General features: G+C 37.1%; 1 pseudogene; it reads right to left on the reverse strand.

Moving 5' to 3' along the window:
• Positions 1 to 15,783: 15,783 nt before the first annotated feature.
• Positions 15,784 to 20,328, reverse strand: LOC111207251 (annotated as a pseudogene).
• Positions 20,329 to 24,790: the final 4,462 nt, after the last annotated feature.

The following is a 24,790-nucleotide window of genomic DNA, read 5'->3' on the forward strand; positions in this document are numbered from 1 at the left end:
ACACTAGCCCAAGACCGTAATACCCGAGAACCCGAAAGAACCAAGAGAATTTCTAAGTATGAAGAATAATATGGAAGAATTCTCAAAAAGATTTAGAGAACTTCGAGTAGAACACTCTTTCTTTCTTTATGAAATTTTCTTATTATTACACTTGTTCAACTTCTTGTGTTGTTACAAATGAAAGGACGAAGAGGTATTTATAGCCTTCTAAACTATCTTACAAATATCTAGATTATTCTACTATAACCTCCTTACTTCCTAGATTTTTTTTTTCATATTCTCTAGATTTTTCTACTACAATATCTAGATTTTTTCTTCTTGAGGAGGTGATGATAATTCTAGAAGATTCTAGAACTTGAGTTTAATTTTGGGTTTAGTCCAATAAGAGTTTATTGGCCCATAATTAAGCATAGCCAAAAATCAAGTTTAACTTCAATACTCCCCCTTAAACTTGATTTTGTCCACCATTCCGAGCTTGGAGCGGAGTATCTCAAACTGACCTTTAGGTAACGACTTGGTGAAGATATCAGCAATGTTGTCCTCGCTTCGAACCTCCAATGCTTCAATTGTTCCATCAAGCACCTTCTCTCTTATGAAATGATGTTCCAATTCAGTGTGTTTCGTTCTTCCATGGAACACTAGATTATTGGCCAGCCTGATAGCACTTTGATTATCTCCATAGATGGTAATCGATTTATTGATTGGCTCGAACATGTCTTCAAAGAGTCTTCGAAGCCATATACATTCTTGGGCTGCGAGTGTTGAAGCTTTATACTCTTCTTCGGTAGTAGACAACGACACCGTTGCTTGCTTCTTACTGCACCATGAAATGCTTGTGTCTCCACATAAGAACACAAAACCCAAAGTTGATTTTCGATCATCTAAATCTCCACCAAAGTCAGTATCTGTGAAACCATGAAGAGAAACCTTGGCATTATACTTGTACATCAGTCCCATGCCAAGAGTTCTCTTCACATACTTATGTATCTTCTTTGCCGCATCTAGATGTGGCTTCCTTGGTTCCTGCATGAACCGGCTTACAAGACCAATCGCAAAGGCAATATCTGGTATTGTAATGGTTAAGTATAGAAGACTTCCAACAAGAGAGCAATAAGGCCGAGGATTGGCTAACAAGGATCCTTCATCGCGTTTGAGCCTTATGTTAGTATCTAGTGGAGTAGAACGTACATTTCCTTGGTGTACTCCAAACCTGTCAACAATCCTTTTTGCATAACCTTGTTGGCCGATGAATATTCCATCCTTTACCCTCTCGGCCTCTAGACCAAGAAAGTGATTCAGCTCGCCTAACTTCTTCATCTCAAACCTCACCGACATATCCTCTTGTAGACGAGCAATTTCAGCATCATCATTTCCAGTAATGATCATATCATCCACGTAGAGGAGAACTACTACATGAGCTCTTCCACTTCTTTTGAAGAATAGGCGTGGATCAGCACTTGATGCAATATAACCGCAAAACTGAAGGAATTGAGCAAGCTTTCCATACTAAGCTCGTGGAGCTTGTTTTAACCCGTACAAGGCCTTCTTTAGCTTGCACACATGGTTAGGATACTCTTGTGATTCAAAACCAGGTGGTTGCTTCATAAATATTTCTTTATCAAGCTCACCATATAGAAAAGCATTCTTCACATCTAACTGCCATAATTTCCATCCAAAGCTTGCAGCTAAAGATAAGAGTGAGCGTATCGTAGTCATCTTTGCTACTGGACTGAAGGTCTCATCATAATCTTCTCTGTACTTCTGAGAGAACCCTCGAGCAACCAACCTTGCTTTGTATCTATCAATGCTCCCATCTGCTTTTCGCTTTAGTCGATACATCCATTTACAAGAAACAGGCTGAGCATCCTTGGGTTTCAGAACCAAATTCCAAGTTTCATTTTTCATGAGAGCATTAATCTTCTCCTTCATTGCGGTCATCTATTCCTCAACTCCTTCTGCTTCTTCATAAGATGATTGTTCATCTTCATCTAGAGGAGCTGCAAAGTAACAAGAGTAAGTGGTGACGAACCTTTCATCTCTGAACCGAGCAGGTTTGACAATGTTCCATTTTGGTCATTGATTGGCGACAGAACTATGATCATGCTCCTCTTCTTCATCTTGGTCAACGCTTCCCCCTTTCACCTTGAGCCTCCTTCTCAAAGCTTTCATTATCATTTGGAATTTGAATAATTTGTTCATCATTCTTAGAGGAACCCATCTTGCTCATCTAAGACTTGATGTGGTCCATAGTAGGATAAAACTTGGTCAAAGACAACATCACAAGACACTGTGTATTTATGTGTCTCTGGATCCATACACATCCAGCCCTTTTGTTTTTCATCGTAACCGACAAAGATGCACTTCTTTGCCTTTGCTTCCAACTTTGTTCTTTGGGAGTCGAACACATGGATGGAGCAGACTGATCCATATATCCTGAGATGCTTCACCGTCGGCTTCTTCCCGTGAATCATCTCGTAAGGCGACTTCATGTTGTTTGGACTGAGTGGCATCTGGTTGATGACATAGGCTGCGCATCTCATGCCTTCTGCCCATAAAGCCTTTGGCAAATTCTTATCATGTAGTCAACTTTTGCACGTCTCGGTTAGATATCTAATTTTTCTTTCTGCTACTCCATTTTGTTGAGGTGTATACGGACATGTATATTCTCTCTTAATACCATTCTTTTGGCAAAAAGAGAGAAACTCCTTTGACATGAATTCTCCTCCATTATCCGTCCTTAGAGTCTTCAGCTTCCGACCAAACTCTCCTTCCACGGTAACCTTGAATTCTTGGAATCTTTGAAACACTTCTGATTTTTCCTTCACAAAGTATACCCAAGTGTACCGTGAGAAATCATCTACGAACAACAACATGTAGCGAAACCCGGAATAAGAAGATGTTCTTGTTGGACCCATCAAATCACTATGGACCTTCTCCAATGGACTGCTGCATCTTGAAGCTGAATGATCAAATGTAAGTCTATGTGACTTTCCATATTGACAACCTTCACAAATTTTTCCTCCATCTTGAATCTTCAACTTTGGAAGCCCATGAACCAAGTTTTTATTCACCATAACCTTAAGCTTGGTCATATTTATATGGCCAAGTCTTGCATGCCAGATGGAAGCATTGTCATTCATACTCATCTTCTCCACATAGGCGTGTGAGGCCGATAAAACATATAAATCTTTGACGCGTGCTCTAGTGTGAACAACATCTGCCTTTAATTCTTTAATATTCCTTAAGAACTTAACGTCTTTTGGGCCAAATAGAGCATATTTACATGAATCGACCGCATTCACCACCGAAAGAAGATTCTTCTTTACTATAGGGACATGGTACACATTCTTGAAGGTGATCGGCTCTTCATCCTCTCCTTTAGTGACAACAGTCCCTTCCTTCTCAACTCAATGGATTGAATTATCAGCGGTAATAATGGCTTATTTCCCGTCATGACGTTGAAGACTAGAAAATAACTTCTCGTCTTCGGTAATATGATGGCTACAACCGGAATCTACGATCCAGTCATTTCTCAAGTTCTTAGTTGTGGGTGTATCTGGATGTGTAGCCTCCACTATGAAACATTTCCCCCATTCTTCGTCTTCAATATGAGTTTTTGACTCCACCATATTTGTTTCCTTCAACTTGACTCGACAATCCCTTTTGAAATGCCCAAGCTTTCCACACCTGTAGCACTTGAACTTTTTCTTATCCATGTAAGATCTTTCACTTCCATCATTGTGTCTTGAACCTCCATCTTTGTTTTTCGCCTTGAAGCTTTGTTGTCTCCGAGCTACAAAGGCGCTTCCTTAGTCATCAGTGATTTTGACTCTTGTTTTAATGAAAACGCAGCGACTTGTAAAAATGTCTTTATGTTTCATCATCTTCTTCTTCACCTCCGTGAGTATGTGACTCAAGCTTCTCGCCGTGACCGTCGCCGCACCTTTACAGAATTGTCAGATCTTCTCGCCGCTGTGTCGTCTCCGTAACTGCGACCAACGGAGCGCCGTCGTGTCTGCGTCTTCTTTTCTCGACGCCATCACATCTCCATCTATCGATTGGAGGCTCATGAGGTGAGGCTTAGGCCGAGAGCACCACATCGAGCAGACCGGCTCATGTCCATCGGTCGATTCGTCCAGCTCGGATCGAAGGACTGAAGGCTGGTTCGAGCTCGTCAGACCGAGAGATCGGGTCGTCGTAGGCGATCGATTCACTGTAAACTAAGAGAGAATGTATAGATTGAACTGTATGTTTATTGAGTACTCATGTCACGTACATATATATATACTCACGTTACACAAAGATATTCTCAAACACTACAAGAAAACAGCGGTATTCTGACGGACGTTCCGACGGAAAATAAATTCCTCGGAATATACCGAGGAATTTCCGAGGAAATTCTGAGGAAACACAAAATTTGGCTTCCTCGGAATTTCCTCGAAATATACCGACAGAATTCCGAGGAAAATTCATCTCGTCGGAATATTCCGACGGAATACCGAGGAAACTAGTATTCCTCGGAAAAAACCGATGAATTCCGAAGAAATATTATAGACGTTAGAGAGCCGTTGGAGAGCCGTTGGGGGATTTTAAAAATTCCGAGGAAATTCCGACGAACTAGCCGTTTGCATCGGAATTCCGTCGGAATTTCCTCGGACTATCGGCAGGATTTCAACTATAAATACAAGCACCCCTCTTCCTCTTCATTCACTCCATATCTTCATCCTCCCTCTCACTTTCTTTACACACGAATTTGATTCATAAAAACATGTCTTCTTCAAATTATTTTCGTTCTTGGATCGATCGACCTCATTTGGATCCGAACACGAGATTGCTTACGGAAGAATACCAACAAGGTATAACCGAATTCATGGGGTTAGTTCACCGACAACCGGAAGCAAAAACAGGTATGTTAAGATGTCCTTGCTCTAATTGTAAAAATAAAAAAGTTATTAAACAATGGGATGTTTGGACTCATCTATATTTGAGTGGGTTTACACGAAGTTACAAAATTTGGTATCATCATGGAGAAACTGATTATGAACATGGTAGTACTAGCGAACCTCAGCCAGCGGTTAGATTAGAAGATCCAATTAGAATGGATGTAGATTACGGTGTAGGTACTGAGCAGATGGTAAATGATCATTTTAGAGGGGAAGATTTACCCAATGCCGAAGCTAGGAGATTTTATGATATGTTGGATGCTGGAAAGCAACCATTGTACGAAGGTTGCAGAGATGGTCATTCAGCTTTATCATCTGCTACAAGATTGATGGGCATTAAGACGGATTATAATTTGGCTGAAGACTGTGTGGATGCGATTGCTGATTATGTAAAAGGTATTCTACCCGAAGATAATGTAGCTCCTGGCTCATACTACGAGGTTCAGAAACTCGTAGCTGGTCTTGGTTTATCGTATCAGGTAATAGATGTATGCAGAGACAACTGCATGATTTATTGGAGGGCGGATGAACAGCGGGTTTCATGCAAATTTTGTGGGAAGCCTCGTTATAAAGATACGAGTGGAAGAGTTCCAGTACCATATAAAAGGATGTGGTATTTGCCTTTGACGGAAAGGTTGCAGAGGCTGTATCTGTCTGAACGCACAGCGCAACCAATGAGATGGCATGCGGAGCATTCAACAGATGGTGAGATCAGACATCCTTCAGATGCAAAAGCGTGGAAGTATTTCCAATCAAAGTATCCCGACTTTGCGTATGAGAGAAGAAATGTCTACCTTGGATTATGTACTGATGGTTTCAGCCCGTTTGGCAAGAGTGGAAGACAGTATTCTCTATGGCCAGTCATTCTTACACCATACAACCTACCCCCAAACTTGTGCTTGCGACGAGAGTTTTTGTTTCTCTCGATTCTCGTTCCCGGACCAGAGCATCCTAAGAGATCACTTGATGTGTTTCTTCAGCCACTAATATATGAGTTGCAACAACTATGGGCTCAAGGTGCTGAAACATACGATGTTTCGTATAAAGAAAACTTTCAAATGCGGGCAGTACTAATGTGGACAATAAGTGATTTTCCAGCATATGGTATGTTATCTGGATGGACAACGCATGGAAGGCTATCATGTCCATATTGTCAAGATAACACTGATGCTTTCCAACTAAAACACGGAAGGAAAACGTGTTGGTTTGACTGTCACAGGAGATTTCTACCACCAGATCATCCATATCGTAAAAGTAGGAATTTGTTTACGAAGAACAAGAGGGTGTTTGACAGTCCACCTCCGGAAATTCGTGGGAAAGATTTGAAGACACAACTTAGAGATTTTGGTACAGAAAGGACGCCAGACGTCGGTGGACATGAGCATTTTCCGGTAGATGGTGTTGGAAACCTACATAACTGGCACAAAAAAAGTATTTTTTGGGATCTGCCATACTGGGAGGATCATCTACTAAGGCATAATTTAGATGTCATGCATATTGAGAAGAACTTTTTTGACAATCTCATGAACACGATCCTTAATGTTCAAGGTAAAACAAAGGATAATTTGAAGTCAAGACTGGATTTAGTCGATATATGTGCTCGTTCAGAACTTCATGTTGATGAGAGTGGTAGGGCTCCTTTTCCCATATACCGACTTGATGCAGCGGGAAAGGATGCGTTCTTTGATTGGATTTCAAACGATGTGGAATTTCCAGACGGTTACGCATCTAATTTGCGTAACTGTATCGACAGAAAGGAAGGAAAGTTTACTGGCTTGAAAAGCCACAATTGCCATGTAATGATGCAGCGCCTCCTTCCGTTTGCCTTCAAGGAACTATTACCACGAAATGTTCATGAAGCAATTGCAGGGATAAGTGGTTTCTTCCGCGATTTATGCACGAGATCAGTGACTCTTGAAGGTATTGAAAATTTGAAGACTAAGATAGCCGTGATTCAGTGCAACCTTGAGAAGATATTTTCTCCTTCATTTTTTGATGTTATGGAGCATCTTGTTATTCACCTGGTAAGAGAATTGGAACTTGGTGGTCCTGTGCAGTATAGATGGATGTATCTGTATGAGCGGTATATGTTCCATTTGAAGAAGATAGTGAAAAATTTAAGTAGGGTGGAAGGTTCTATAGTCGCACATATGATCAATGAAGAAACTTCAAACTTTGCCGAGTACTACTTTCCAGCAGAAGTTCAGACCAAAAACAGAAGACCTGCTCGGCATGATGATATAGGCGAACGGGCAACATATCATTGGAAGGTTCCAGACATTTTAACAGACGTTGGACGACTTAGCAGAAAACCAAAGGACCGTCGACTTACTGATCAGGAGCGCAGTCATTTGCAAACATATTTACTCACCAACTGCGAAGATGTTCTTCAATATGAAAGGATTTTCATGGCAAAAAGCGGTTCGAATATAGATACGCCACAGAGGACGAACTAGAAGAAATGAAGCAGAGAGAATTTGGTGGATGGATATTTACTTCCTTTCTTCCCCATTTCTCTCCGCCGCACTCTCTCTTCTCTCTCCCGATTTCCGCCGTTTCCTCCCGTTTCTCTCGACGATTTCCGGTGAATCCGCCCCAATCCTCCTCAATTTCAGTCCTTGCATCATGTATGAACCCTATCCCACTCTCTTAGGGTAGATTTGTATGGTGTTTAAGTAGATTTGATGATTTTGGAATGAGATTTATAGATTTTTGTTAGGTTGAATGGTAGGATTGTGTAAAATCGAGTTTGATTATGTATTTCACTTGATTTGGATTTTTTTTTGGTTTTTATTGATTTTGTGGTTATAAAAATCGATTTTATAATTATATATATATATATATTCAAAACGTTTTTGTATATAAAATCTATTTTTTGCATTATAAAATCATTTATATATTTATTAAACATTTTAAATATTTTTAAAACTATTTTTTGTAATTATTAAACATTTTAAATATTTTTAAAACTATTTTTTGTAATTATTAAACATTTTAAATATTTTTAAAACTATTTTTTGTAATTTTTAAACTGTTTTTGGGGTTTATTAAAACTATTTTTTTAATTTTTAAACTGTTTTTGGGGTTTATTAAAACTATTTTTTTAATTTTTAAACTGTTTTTGGGGTTTTTTAAAACTATTTTTTAATTTTTAAACTATTTTTTATTTATTAAAACTTTTTTTGTTAATTATTAAACTATTTATATTTTTGTGATTAAAAACTATTTTTAATTAAAACTATTTTTTTTTAATTTACAGGTCTCATGATGATCAGATCCGGCCTCGACAGCGTCGTAGCCGGGGTGGTATGGGGAGCCAGTCTCGGGGTTCGTCCAGCCATGTTCAGGATTCCGTTTCGCCCCACAGCTCCTACCATACATCCCCCTCTCCATTACCCGCTCCTGCTGCTCCCGCTCCCGCTGCTACACCCGCTCCTGCTCCTCCGGGTCCTCCGGGAGTGATGAGTGTTGCGGAGTTGGTTCGACAGCCCGGTCGTGACCATCTTCCCTATCTCACTGAGTATCCACATGGACATGGTCAAACATGGTAATTTAACTTTTATTTTTTTAACTATTTTTTATTTAAACTGTTTTTTTTATTAATAATTTGTTTTTTTTATTAGGTTCAACCGATCCGGGAACGGGATCAGCGCAAGGATCAACCGTATGATGTACTCGGCCCTCGACAGGGGACATCCGACTTTCACTCACTTCCCTGTCGAGAAGCAGCATCTGTGGTTTCGTCAGTTTGCGGTAAGTATTCAAATTTTTAACTTATATTTTTTATTTATTAAAACTATTTTTTTGTAATTATTAAACTATTTTCTATATTTATTAGACATTTTAAATATTATTAAAACTATTTTTTGTAATTATTAAACTATTTTTTATATTTATTAGATATTTTAAATATTATTAAAACTATTTTTTTAATTTTTAAAACTATTTTTTTAATTATTAAACTATTTTTTATTTATTAAAACTTATTTTTGAAATTATTAAACTATTTTCTATATTTATTAAACTATTTTTTATTTATTAAAACTTTTTTTTGTAATTATTAAACTATTTATATTTTTGTGTTTAAAAACTATTTTAAACTATTTCAGCAAGAATTCAACTGGAATTCCGATGATACGCTCTCTATCTATCACCATTTTGTCCATAAAGTTATGGACAACTATGGGAAGCAGATGTACGAGTGGAAGAAGAAGTGGAAAGTAAACAAGGTAGTTTTTAATTTATTAACAATTTTCAATTTATTAAACTATTTTTTAAATTATTAAACTTTTTTTAAAAAAAATTAAAAGGTCCCAAAGTCGATGAACGACACTGTCTGGAAGGAGTTGTGTGCGCATTGGGATAAAGAAGAGACGAAAGAAACTTCTTCCACCAACTCCAACAACCGCAGGAGCGACCGTAAAGGAAAGGGCATCTACAAGCATAACTTGGGTGCTCAATCTATTGCCACTCTGGCGGATCGCATGGTAAGTTCAACCGCTTTTTCTTCAATTATTTAAGTTTCAGAATTTTAATTTTTGTGCTTTTTTTTAAATTTCTAATGTTTGTTTAATTTATTTTTTTTCAAGGCAGAAGAAAATGAGGGCGGCCCGGTTGATGATCTCGCCCTTATGAAAAGGGCGTATACCAACAAGAAGACCGGCCAGATTGATGATGGTCTTGTGAGGGACGTGGTCGACCTGGTCCAAACTCAGGTGTATGACGAAGTGTCTCAGCTTCAAACCGATGATGACGATTCGACGGCCTCGACCAACTTGTCCCGGGTTCGAATCAACGAAATCGTTGAATCGGTAAGTTTTTTTTTTTAAAGTTCAATTTAATTATTTCTTGATTTTTATTTTATCATCAATTTATATTATCTAAATTTGGTTATTTATATTTCAGTCGGTTCCAAAGATAAAGGGACGTTTGGTCGGTTTGGGTCGTCGCTCCCGGTCGGCTGCTCCTTCTTCTGCACCACCGCCATATGTTGATCCCAAAGTTCTTACGGCTCAGCTGAAGGACAAGGATGATCGGATATCTGCGTTGGAGACCCAGATGGCAGCTCAACAGGCGGGCTATGAGACCCAGAAGAGGCTCAACGAGCAGATGATGGAGATGATGAAGAGGATGTACCCGAACGAGGTCTTCCCGAACATTCAAGACCCGTAGTTTTTTTTGTTTTTTACCAAAAACTCGGAATGTTTTATTTAACTTTGAATATTATCTACTATGTTTTATTTTATGTTTTATTCAATTTTAATTTTAGTTTTAAATTTTTGAATTTAAATTTAAAAAATTTTAATTTTAAAAAAAATAAATTTTTTTAAAAAATAAATTTTTTCGAAATTCCGAGGGAATGGAGTTCCTCGGAAAATTCCGAGGAACTTTCTTCCGTCGGAAAATTCCGAGGAACTTATCGTTCGTCGGAATTTTCCGAGGGAGTGTCGTTCCTCGGAACTTTCCGAGGGAGTTTTGTTCCTTGGAATTTTCCGCCGGATGTCGTTCCTCGGAATTTTCCGAGGGAAAGGCGTTCCTCGGAAAATTCCGAGGAACATATGTTCCTCGGAATTTTCCGATAAACATTCCGAGGAATATTTCGTCGAAACTTCCGAGGATTGGACCATCGGAATTCCCTCGGTATATTCCGAGGAATCTTCCGACGAACTTTGTGTCCTCGGAGTTTCCTCGGAATTTTGTTTCCTCGGAATTCCGTCGGAAATTTCCGACGGAATTCCGAGGAAGTATGAATTTCCAAGGAGATATTTCCGAGGACTTTTTTCGTCGGTATGTCCTCGGAATAGCGTTATTCCGACGACATACCGACGATTTTTTCCCTCAGTATTCCGATGTTTTCTTGTAGTGAAACAAGATCGATAGTAATCTCTAACAAACACAATCTACCAAAGCCTTATCTCAATCTATCAAGCATATCTTCATACCAACTCGGCCTTATCACTCACCACTTCTAGAACGTATATCAAACCAGATCAGACCGAACTTAACCGGTCTCAATATTCACCATCCTCGATGGCTCAAGAATAGTCTTTTCCCTTTTTTCACATTTGGTCCCCGCTGTTTGAGAGTCTTCGGCTTTGTCCCCCAGAACTTTCATTTGGTGCACATCTTCCTCGTTTTTGCTCCAAAACTTCTGATTATGTTATCCAAGCCCCTGTATATGCAAAATGTACATATGCAACTTCTAATAATACACCTAAATGCAATATTTAAACACTTAAAATGACCAAAAAGAATGCTTAATAATGTATAAAAACACTATATATCAGTGGTCTGCACATGTAAATGTAAATATCCAAGGACATGGGAATACAACCATGCAACTGTTCGCAGACGGTATCTATGTATACAACAAACTCCTCTATACAAATCCGCCACCAAATTCGAACTCTGGTTGTGGCTGGCCTGCTTTCTTTGACCGAACCGTAAGATTCTGAAAATCAAGACATCATTCATGGTTTGAGAAACTGAATCAGAGTCATTTCAAATGGACAATATGGAAGTTTTATTCAATAAAATAAACAAAAAAAATTCTACCAAAATGTATGCCGTCTATTATCACCTTCCACGAGACAAACTTTACTTGTGGAAAACAATAACTTTTTATTGTAATTTGTCGAAAAATGGTGAAACTCTTGCAAGACCTTACTTTTGAAATGATTGCCTTTTTTCATGTTTAGTCATAATAAATAAAAAGGAAAACTTATAACTATCAGTAGACGTGGGCATTTTAACTTGGACCTGAAAACTCGAACCGGAACCGACCTAAAAATACCGATCCGAAACCAAACCGAAAATTTACAAATACCTTTTAGGTCTAAAATTCTTTTAACCAAAAAATCGGAACCGAAAGAAACCAACTCGAATAGACCTGGACCCGAAAAGAACCGACCTGAATAGATCCAGACCAGAAAAAACCGATCCGATAAGAACCAATTTGTACCCGACTTAAAAATATGTATATCCAAAACTATGATTTTTTATGTTCTATTTTATTTATATTATTTTATGATTTAGTTAAAATATCTTTTGTCAATAATATTTTTTTATTATTTTGTAACATTTTAAGTAATATGAAGCTTTAAAGTCTAAAAATTTGAGTATAAAATTATTTTGTAAAACTTTAGATATATATGACAAATATTAACTAAATTATGGATTTTAGATATCTCATGTCCTCTTCAGATCTTAAATATCCGAATCTGATCCGGACTCGATAGGGATACAAAAATTATATGTATTTTATATGTAATTTAATTATAGACCTAAACCGACTCAGACCCGAGAAGAACCGACCCGAATCCGAACCGAAATTTTACAAGTACCTATTGAGTCTAAATGTCTAGGATTCGAAGGACACAGACCCAAAAGAAAGCGGCTTGACCCCGACCCGAAGACCCAAACGCCCGGGCCTAATCAGTATCCTATATTATAAATACTCTTACTTTTCAACCGTTCATTTACTGATTTTCCACCCATCCAGCTCTATACTAAGCTTATATTATTAAAAAAGTTTAATAAAATATCCAAAATTGCATTTTTATTTTGGGTAAGAAATCTGATTATTATTATTACTATCACTTTTATATATTAAAGTACAAAATCAATTATCCCCCATATATTAATTCTTGAACATTACAACATGTTTTCGTAACCACATGTCATCACTATAATGATTCTTAGAATCTTTAGATAAGTCGGTCCACATAAATACATATTATACTTTTGTTAAACTAACTATCAAATTGATTATTAGTGTACAAAAGAATATTCTTAATTTTTCCTTAAATAAAAGCTATGAAATTACCTTATATGATTAATATATATATGAAAATTAATGATTATCAATAATAGATATTTTCTTATATGTTATATTTTGAATTTTTAAAACGACTATAAATTAATAAAAAAAGGTAAACGTCTCACAAGGAAAAATTTTGTGATCAATGATTTAATTTTTTTGTTCAAACAAGATACACATGATCATAAATTGTATGAATATGAAGTCTCATTAATATATATATATATATTAATATCATTTAAATAAAATTATATACTATATAAAAATATATAAATATGTTGATTTCTAAATTTTCATTGAAAAATTATTCTGATCTTAATAGTTTAATTAATTAATTTAAATTGATTTTAAATTAATTAATTTAAATTGATTTTAAATACAGTGATGAAATGTGTAAATAAAAACGAAATACAAAACTGAAGTATTTAATTTATTATAAATACATTGACTAAATGTGTAAATAAAAATAAATATTTAATCTACTACATGTGTCTCCAAACAATTCTCATTTGTTATGTTATCCATGTTTCCAAACAATACCAAAATTATATTAATTTTAATAATATAGATAGATACACGTTTTGGCATTATTTTATTTGGTGGTAAAAACGTGCCTACTTTTGTGAACAAAACAGTTCGAAAGACCAACTTATAGTGCAATGCTATTTATTACGAGGACCAAGTACATTATATATTTGGAAATAATGTGGGTGATGTGTATGATGAGCATCAGAGAAATTTATATTATGATATGGTTACAAATGTATTTTATGAAACTGTAATTTCTGATAATAGCAGGGAAGAACTTAACATGCAAAACAGTTTTATAATACGCTGCAAAAAAACCATCTAAGAAACATGTAGGGCAGGGCATTATAGATTGTCATTGGCATCCTTCTCGACATCCATCGATCAATCCAATATATAAAATAGAAATCAATACAAAAACCAAAGGAGTTCCAAGAAGATTCTGAAGGAATTCTTTTATATTTTTTTAACCTAAGAGAAAACCTAAAATAAAATAATATAAATCATAAAAGAAAGAATAGCCTAAACAACAACTAATAAAACACATAAATAGAATTTTGAGTCGGCCAAAGGCATCCTGTTAATTTGTGGTGACTTATGGGTCTCAGTCGATCTTGAAATAGACTCGGCCATCTACTTTCATCAGTGTCGATCGACACCAAAGGGTCATTATTGATCGACACTCCTTCATTTCTTCGACAGTTTCCTCTCGCGAGTTTGACATACCATTCTTCAGTGAAATGATCATAACTCTATATTTAACCTTCAGATGGACCTCAAACCGATGGAATAGGAAAGGTAACTCAAATCTCTATCTTGTGTCAAAATATAAGCTCAATCCCAGCGTGGGAAGGTCTCCGTCCATCGCCAAATTTCGGACACGTCTTTACAGTTCTGCAACTCAAATAATTCTGAAATCAACAAAGTTCCTCAAACGTATGTGAACCTGAAATGACTCTAAAATAGACTCCAAACATATATAATAGACTATATATATATTATATAAATTCTGAATCTGTGACTTAATCGAATTATTGTTTATGCATATCAAAAATACTTTAAATTAAATATAAAAAGGCTATTTTTATTTAATAAATTAAAAATAAGTGGTTGTGATTTTTTGTTTTTGTCAAACTAGATCCGTTTATATTAGAATTTGAAAAGATGTATAGCTTAAATTAGACTTGTTTCAATTTGTGATTCATCTATAAATGTACTTCTATGTCGTTCTAATTTTTAAAACACCATTATTTCATTATCAAAAATGAAAGTTGCTTTCAAACCTTAGTTTATTGGTTTCGTTATGCTCGCAATTCTTCTGTTTGGTTTGTGTTTACATTTACAGCTTTATTAATGTATTTTATAATCATTCAAAAATAAATTTTATTTGATGCCATTTATTTTATATACCTACATAGGTTACATATTTAATTTTATATTATTGAGTTTAATGATTTTCTAAGAATAATCAGTGATAAACAAAAGATGAATAAACTTTCCGTTTAAAAAAAATGCAGAATACTCCTTAAACATATTTTTTACGAGAAATGATTTTTTTTTTACTTTAAATATGAAAAATAAAGGTATGTTTTAATTATTAATAACAGGAGAAAGGGCTATTGCTCGGATAGGAGAAAATAGGTGGTGTCACACAACTTTAACACCTGTACCATCATCAAAAAATCCAAACCCTCCAAGATGTACTCCCGATAGCTGTAAAGCCTTATGTTTCACAAAGAAAAAAGCACTGATAAGTAAATGCCTTAGAATAAATTACGGATGCCAATGTGAGATTGACTGCGCTAACTGATTTTTTATATACATTAAAACTCGAATAATATTTATAATAATACTATGTATTTGTCATAAATAAATATAAATAACAAATATTGATACATGTATCTTCATCTCCTTTTCTTCTTGTACAATTTTAAAAATTAACAAAAAAATATATTGAAATTTGTTATTAATTTTATATAAAAATTAATATAAAAAATGGTAAAAGCGCTTCAGACACGTCTTCCTCCAATATCGAGGAAGAAGAAGAGGAGAGGAGACATTCGAGCATACATTTCTCGTGGTGGTACGTGAGGTCTCCGTGGGATAAAAGCATAGCGAATGGCTTCAGTCCGATAAGATCTGTTTCGGCAGACTCCACGTCGTGGAAGGATCGATCCGATGCGAGATTCAGCAAGAGGATTCGAACTCCCGGCGCATTCAGGTAAATGATAAACATGTGATATTTTTCGTAGAATGCGATGGTTCAGGTGTCAAATTCGTGCATGCAGCGGCTAAAACTGTCTCGGTGAGTGATGTCTTAGACCGGACAATGCTTACTAGACTGAGTTTTTTTCCAGAGTTGAAAGCTAGGAAGAGGTCTCAGAGTCTTTGCTTGCGGTCCAAGTAACGGAGTTGAAAGATGGAGTGTTCATCGGATATGGCGTTAACCATTTGGTTTCTGACGGAACTTCCTTTTGGAGTTTTTTTTTTTAAATATGGACTGAGATTTGCTCTACCGGTTTTGACCTGAAAACATTTCCTCCTTTGCCTCCCTGTGGCTGGTTTATTATATCATCACCTGTTGAGGTTGTTTCTTATCGTTGGCGGATCTACAAAAGATGATATTTCGGTTCACAAGTAGACATATATCTGAGCTCAAAGCGAAAGCCAACAGCGAGGTTGCTGGTTCTGATGTGGATCTGAAAATCTCTTCGTTTCAAGCTGTGTTGGCCCATATGTGGCGATCGATTGATATATTAGATTTGAACACTAACATGTGAATAGAGTTTGCCGGTGATTTTCTACAAAAAATTGATTCTTAGATATGCACTTAGATATGCATCTGGAGTGAAACTAATTTTTAAAGATGTTCATCTTTTTAAATTGACACTTATGTAATTCATCGAATTCACAGAATAATTTAAAAACAAGAAACAAAACCCATATCAGTGAAACAGAAACGAAACGAAAGCACAATTTTATAGAGGTAGAAAGTGAAATCATTTATGGAGAGTCAATAGTATACAAATCGATAGCAGAAAACCAAATCCCCTTTCGTCATTTTACAACGATGTTGCCTATCTAGATTGGTTTTCGTGATCTGTATCACGAGGTCCCAAGATTATTCAAAGAATGTTGACAAACATGGGGGAAGCAAAGATAAGCTATAGCGTGAGAATGAGAGGCTTGAAGGGATAAACATTGTGACAGAGCCAAAGAGACTAATGTTCAGCAAGAAAAACGAGAAGCAAAGCTACAATGTTGTGAAATATCAAACTAACTCTCACATTGGAGAATAAGACAAAGAGTGTCTAATATATAAAAGCGATGTCCAACTCTAATTAGTACGAGGATTTTTGGGAAGGAAACCAAAAGTAAAACCATACGGGCTTGCCTAAGGTCCAAATTGGACAATATCGTCTAAACAAACAATATAAAGTTGGACATGGATTTAATAAATCCCAACAATTGGTATCAGAGCTCCATGGTTCAAAAATCGTTTACAAGAGGAGTTATAATTCGATCAAAACATGAGACGATAAAAATTCTCAAGCCCGTGATAAAGTCTTGAGATGAAAAAGGCACACAATTTATACGAAGTTTGCGATACGATTGACCCAGGGAGTGATGATGCAAAGAAGAACAATATGGCGATTGCTCTACTCTTTCAATCAGTCTCGGGGGAGTTAATACTTAAGATAGGTGAACATGATACATCAAAGAAGATTTGGGAAGCTATCAAATCCTATAACCTAGGTGCTGATCGCATGGAGAAGCAAGGTTACAGACTTTGATGTCTGAGTTCAACAAATTGAAGATGGCAGACACAGACACAGTGGATGACTATGTAGGAAACTTTCAGGCTTAGCATCGAGAGCAGCCGCGTTAGGAGAGATAATGGAAGAATCGAAGATGGTAAAAAAGTTTTTGAAGGGACTTCCAAGAAAAAAGTTCATTCACATCGTATCTTCGTTAGAACAAGTGTTACATCTAAATTCAACGGGATTCAAAGACATTGTTGGAACATTGAAGGCTTTCGAAGAACGCATAAAAAGAAAAACACATTGATTTAGTTTTAAGAGAGTTTCTAAGTCTATTAAAAAGAGTTAGTTCTTGTAATCTTTTATGTTCTTGCAACTTTAATTGGTATCAGAGCCATGTTGACGAGAAATCTGCAAGAATACCAAAATACCCTTCGAGTAAGAACGGTATCCATAAAAACACAAAATATGAATAAAATTTCGAATATTTTCAGATATATAAATATTTTCAGATATATTTTTGTATCTTTAGATCTTTATTTAAATCGAACCCGACCCGAACCCGACCCGAAACCGAACCGATTCCGAACCGATAAATTCTAGTTACCCGAATGGGTCTAACTATCTAAGACCCGTCCCGACCCGGACCCGGCACGATCCGAACCGACCCGGAACCAAAAATTTGAAATTACCCTATTGGGTCCTAAACTCTTAGACCCGAAAATACCCGACCCGAATCCGACCCGACGACCCGAATGCCCATGCCTATTAGAAGCCCACTAAGAGCCTGCGATAATTGTGCTAACATTCATGGACTAAGATCACGAAAACAAATTTAATATTTTCATATACTATAGCTCAAGAATACAAGAACTGGTGTCTACACACACTATAGTCGAGCTCTCTCTCTCTTATCTCTTCAAAATCTTTTAGAGAGAGAGACGGTTCGTTATCAATCGTAACTTCAGTCGGCGTTACGACTCCCGTGTGAATGGGCTTTGTCTCCGGAAACGATGGCTCCTCCAGCGTCGCTTGTTCGGCTTTGGTCTCCGGCGTCAGACCTTCTCTTTCGGGGTTGACAGCTGGCTCCTCGCTGGTTTATCCGGCTTTTATATTTCTTTTATCGTTTTCTGTATCTGTTGAATCTGATCGATTGCATGTGGCTGAATCTTTTTCTTCCTTCAAGCGATGGTGGTTCTCTCTCTAATTCCTGCTTGCATCGTTATTGGTTGAAATCATCTGTGCATAATGTTCCGGTTGGTTTCCGGTGGCTGCCGATTGATTTCCGGTGACGACCTTCAAGTCAGTGAACGGAGTTGGTGTTTTCCTTTATCGACGCATGTCTCCTCTTCATACACGTGGTGTCGAGTCGGATAGTTTCCGAGTTCTCTATTGGGGTGTTGTCTGGCCTTATGTTGGCCCTCTTATGTAATTATTGTGTAGCCTTCGGGCTTTAAGTTTAGATGGGCATGATGGACCTTGTCCCACGTTGTAAACTTTGTTTAATAATATTACTAGTGAAAAAAAAAACTTTTCTTTCTATTGACAAACAATTATACAAATAAATTAATTAGAATTGTTGGATCTGACTAAGAATTTTTTTTTTAAAGCTTTTTAGACCACCTCTAATGCTGATTTTTAACAAATTGTTACCATTAAAGTTATTATAATAATCTGCGGGACCCGTTAAATTTAAGAATATGTGCCAAATTAATCCTTAGCTAAAGATTAATCTTCCACAGATTCGTTACTGTGCGCAGATCCCATCGCCACGTGAAAACCCAAGATTGATTCTTTTTTTTTTAAACTAAAAAAAAATGAAAATAATAAAATAATTTAAAAACTTACCTTGGTTATCGAGCTCAGAATATTGGCATTGTTGATGCTCTTAACCTTTCAGTGCAACTCTGTTTTGGTCCGCTGTTTTTTTTGACAACTGTCGTCACCTTACGGTGTGACCCAGTTACTGGTGACAGACCAATCAGGGATCAAATCAGTCGCCAGACTCGCAATCCTCTCATCCAGCGAATCGAAAGGTCGATACTGCGTTTCTGAATCGGAGGAAGCAGAAACCCAATCGGCAAATTCGAATGGGCATCTCGGCGATGTGGACACGTCCTCTGTTTTCAAGTGAATATCAGTTTCTTCCAAATCATCGGGATCAAGATCGACGGCTATGAATGGATGGTTTAGAAGCATCTCAGCGGTCCATCTCTTCTTGGGATCTTTAACAAAGCACTTTGACAAAAAGTCTCTTCCTTGTCCCGACAAGTTCTCGGGAATCCTCGGAAGTTCCTTTCCGACACCATGCGTATCAACAACGACATGAAGTGTGATCCTTCCTTAAAACTCCACGCCGTTTCGCCGATAAACATCTCAACAACGGCGCATCCTAAAGCCCACACGTCAGCTTCTGATCTGTACTCGTTATCGTTAACGGATTCCGGCGCCATTTACAACGGCATACCTCTAATCTGCACCCCTGATGACGCCGTTACTTCTTCCGTTCTCTTCGCCAGTCCGAAATCAGCAATCTTAACGGCACCGTCACAGCACAACAGAATATTCCTGAGTTTTAAATCACAGTGTGCGAATCCGTTGGCGTGTATGTGTCGTAGACCACGAAGCACCGATCCTGTGTAGCGGCACACGGTAGCTTCCGGTAGACCTTCGCCGTTAAGTTTCTTGAGATTGCTCCCTAAGCTTCCTCTCGAAGCGTATTCCAAGAACAAGTTATACATCTCATCGCCGTTTTCGACCGTCCGATCCTCCCCGTAGCACCGTACGATCTCGTCGCAGTCGCCTCCGAGTTTATCCAAAACCGATTTCTCGTTGGCGAGCGTATGAGTCTGATGACTTCACGGCCATCAACGGTGGGAACTCGCCGGAGTCGTTATCAGTCGGCGTGGCTAGAGTGACTGTAGAGAAGCTTCCGTATCCAATTGTTTCTCCTCGAACCCACTCCATTGAATCAAACGTAAGGATTATATATCTGAAAAAAAAAAACAGAGCACGATTAATGGTTGTCATCATTCTGGTGATATATATATATATATATCCAGGGGCGAATCTAGACTTTTTAAGTACTGGGTGCACTATTGCAAGTAAAAGATAAAAAATGCATTTGGCAAGCATCGAACCTAAGAAAGTGGGGGTGCATATGCGCCCTTTTACCATAGTAGCTACCTAAACTTAACTGTTTTTATATGCAAAAGTTTCGATTTGATATAATTACGGGTGCACTTGCACCCAGACCCTATAACGTGGCTTCGCCACTGTATATATCCCGAGTTTTTTTTTGTATTGAATAAAACAATGAAACAACTTTGGGGTTACTCTTTTTGATTTTTATTTTAATAATATAATTAAATTTTCAAAGTTTGAATTTCTGGAAGTAATTTCGAGAGCAGGTTTTTCATTCTTTGGGCTGTCAAACAGAAGGCAGCTTAAGCTACGTGATATTTTCATTATGGCACGACCATTTTTTGGTGGCTTGGAACGCTGCAGTAAGGTGAATATCTTTTCACTACAAAATATCTGTGTTTCAAAGTAGATTTTTTTTTTTCAGATCAGTAACATGCTTGATATTCATTACCGATCGTTTTTAATTTGCTTTCAGAGTAGTCAGTTTATATTGAGTTTGCATGCGTTGATACTCAAGTTGTGTATCATTTAGGTTTCAGAAAACTAATAAGTTATCTTTGCGTGAAATATTTTTGAAAATACTGAAAACGTATTTACCAGAAATAGCAATGAGACAATACTATTAAACAAAAAAAAAACGAGACAATACTAATAATAAATCAATCTTTAAAAAAAATCAATCTTTTGACATGCATGTGTATACTTGAAGGGAATATGTATGTTTAAAGTATTTATATTACCCGGGTTGTAGCTGTACTAAAAAATATTCTATGCACATAATATTCTTTTCTATGCACATAATATTCTCTTTCATGTTTTGTGTTGCTAGCAGTAGGCATAGCACAGCATTTTCATCGGATATGCCACTCATTCATAGCTGTCGCTAATTGTAATCAATTGTTGGTGATCCTCTAATCACTGAAAATTTAATGCACCTTTAGTTAATAAAACAACGATGTTACAAAAATCATATAAATAAGACAATCAATATTAAGTTATAAATACATAAGGTTGACATATATACTAAACACTTTCTCATAACTATGAACCAATAATAATTTAATAAATTCAAATTTGTCCAAGTAGTATTTTTGCACTTTACATTTTATTAACATTGATTGATAGAAACTGCATATAAATTTTTGAAAACAATTTTTTATATAATCAAAGTTTTTAAGAAGAAAAATACCTTTTAGAATTACATAAGAGGTATGTGCATACACAAAAATATATATCTTGGTGATCATGTCTGAAACTTTTTCATTAATTACGTTGTCTATAATTCGTTGCCACATCTATATATTAACAAGATTCTTCATAAAAATATGCTGCAAGAAATATGATGCAACCACGATGAATGTTGTCAGTACATATAACAGAGTAACAGACTAATGAAAGTTTCTAGTTAAATCATGGCCATCCAATTACCAATATGCGTCGACCAATATCCATTTAAGTAGATATTCTTTATGGACCATTGATAATTAGTTTTGGTCAACCCAGGTAGACCTGGGCATTCGGATAACCGGTTCGGATCCGGATCTGGTCTTTCAGATTTCGGATATTTCGGAACTAGAAAAAATGGTACCGTACGGATAATTTAAAATTTTGGTTCGGTTACGGTTCGGTACTTGTCGGATCCGGTTATATCCGAAGTAACCAAAATATTAACGGATTCGGTTCAGTTCTTAGTATATACCAAACCATTAAACCCGCTAGAACCGAACATAATCCAAAAGAACCAAAAATATCCAAACTATTACTAATGATTTCATGAGAACTCTACTCCAACCATTATCAAACTATTGAAGACTTAATTGAAGCATCCAAAACTGATGCAATGAACAAATAAAAGCCTAAAAATACCATTTTGAATCACCAAAGTTACCAAACCAAAGTTGAATCTCCAAAATGAAAACAAGCATATCATCCGTTTTGAAAAAAAGATAGCAACCGAGAAAAGCAAAGCCAACATAAGTTCTTAAAAGAAAACAGAGCAACAAAGCAAGCAAGCAACAACACAACTTCACTCTTCGGACCACCTTCTTCTTCCCCTTCATCTCCATCTTCCCCGAGTTCCATACATTCTTCTAGGTCAAGTTTAGAGTATCAAACTCTACATATATTACAAGATTGTGTTACAACTTAGAATATGTAACATGAGAACATAAAGCAATGTAAGAATTAAAAAAGAAGAGAATGTACCTTTCTCTAGCTTGTCATGTAGCTCAACCTCAGGTAGCATTTGAGCATTGGTAACACGTTTCTCACATAGATTGATATCAGCCTTCATCCATTGCTCTGTGCACATCAAGACTTCAATCATGTAGTGTGTTAAGCAACTCCTAAATGGATCAATAAGCCGACCACTGGTGCTGAAAGCACTCTCAGATGCAACAGAGGAGACTTGCATTGCAAGTACATCTTTGACCATCTCTGCTAAGATCGGATACTTCTGACAGTTAAGCTTCCACCAAGACAACACATCATACTCGGTTCCAAGAAATTTTTTAGGATTCTCTACTTTCTCTTTCAAATACAGCTCTAGCTCATCCCTTGCTTCTTCAACTCCTATTTCAGCAACCAATTCAGTATACGCAAAGTCCATCCTTTCATAACAGAGATCATCGACCAAATCCATTGCTTCTTCCACGTTTTCACCTAACCCTTGATCCTGATCTTGATCTTGCCCATTTGATGACAAAGCTTGAGTAGACTGAGATGATTGTCCACCAGTTGAATCTCTCCTCAAGCGAAGACTGTACTCCTTGAACATATCAGTCAACACAATGTGAACTGACTGATACATCGCCTTAGCCTCTGGTGTTTCTTTGCCGTGAAGCTTCTCAAAACACAGCTTCGCAAACTGCATTTTCTTAGTCGGATCAAAGACAGAAGCGACAATAACCATCTTGTTGACATTATGCCTCCCCAATACTTCTCAAACTTTGCCTTCATGCAATCAGCCTTGCCTTTCAACTCCTTATCCAAACTTTAACTTAGCCGTGTCAGATTCGTCTCTATAATGACGATCTCACCATAACACTTATGAGAGGAGACTGTTGTCGAAGCTGAGACAACTAGTGTAGAGTTGTAGAAGATGATAAGTAACTTCACCAACCTCTCCACTACATTCCAATCAACAGTCGCAGGAGGTCCTATCCTTTTGTTCCCATTCTCAACTTCGTTGAAGTAATCATTGTATAGCCGATGATAAGCTTCCTTAGCTGCCAAGTATCATCAACAAAGTGAGCCGTAACCACCATGTAGCTTGCTCTTGTAGCATGTGCTGTCCATATGTCTGTGGTAAGTGAAACCCTCTGCTTACTGACCTTAAACCAATTCTTCAGAGCCTCCTTCTTTCTCACATACATCTGCACAATGTCCCTAGTTGCAGTCCTTCTTGAATGAGGTTTGTAGAGACCAGCACGATCGCAGAAGTGCCTCCAAGCAACACTCTCAGTGAAAGAGAGTGGCAATTCACCCAACACCACTAGCTCATTAGTCGCCTCTCTGAACACAGCCTCAGAAACTCTAGCATTCGTCAGACCTCCGTCATTAGTAATCACGGTTGAACCAGGACCTTGGCTCTGTTTCCACGCCAAGTGAGACTTGCATGAAAGTAGATGCTTCCTAAGGTTAGAAGTTCCTTGCGAAGACGCACAGCCGAAGATACGCTGACAATGGTTGCATCTGCACTTGTCACGGTCGTCCTCTGTTCTTGTGTAGTATTCCCAGACATCAGATCTTGTGCTTGGCTGCTTTTTTGTAGTTGGCTGAGAACTACCTCCTGAACGAACCTTCCTTTTGCCTTTCTTATCATGCCGTGTTATCTCCTCTTGGGTTGCTTGAACTCCATTCTCTGTCTCAGAGTCATTGTTATCTGGCAATGGTGAAGAATCCATCTACAAATAAAAGAACACCAATAAGATGTTGAACAAAATAAAGAACATCAATAAGAGAAGATAAATTGATTTCAATCCCATCTTTACACAACAAATCGATTTCAAGTGATAAAGACTAAAGAAACACAATCTGACAATCAGTGATCAAAGAACGAGATGCAAAAACTAAATTGATCACAAGAACTAAACAGAAACAGAATCTGACAATCCTACAATTAATGATCAAAAAACGAGATGCAAAAACTAAATTGATCATAAGAACTAAACAGAAACACAATCAGACAATCCTTACTTGAGATCAAAACCGACATGCAAAAAAGAATTCTTACTTGAGATATGTTTCTCGATGACTCAGAAGCAAGAGGGAGAGACTGAATTTGAGATTTGTTTCCGATAATCATCTCCCCAACAAGTCTGCTCTTTTAGTAAGCAGCTTAAGACCATCTGAAATCGCAAAGGTCGTCTATGTCGTGAAGAAGAAACAGCGATTACGAGTATCAAGAGAAGATTGGATTTTGGAAATAGAACTTGTCTAAGGCGTGGGCGCGTGGGCGCATTAACTAGTGTAGGGTAACTAGATTACTACTTACTAACCGTTAGGCTAACTCGGGTTAAGTCGACATCCGTACGGATCCCGGGTATAACCCGAAACCGACCCGGTACCCGACCAAATTATAAACCTTATCCGAC

Source organism: Brassica napus, chromosome A2 (assembly GCF_020379485.1).
Source record: "Brassica napus cultivar Da-Ae chromosome A2, Da-Ae, whole genome shotgun sequence".
NCBI lineage: Eukaryota > Viridiplantae > Streptophyta > Magnoliopsida > Brassicales > Brassicaceae > Brassica > Brassica napus.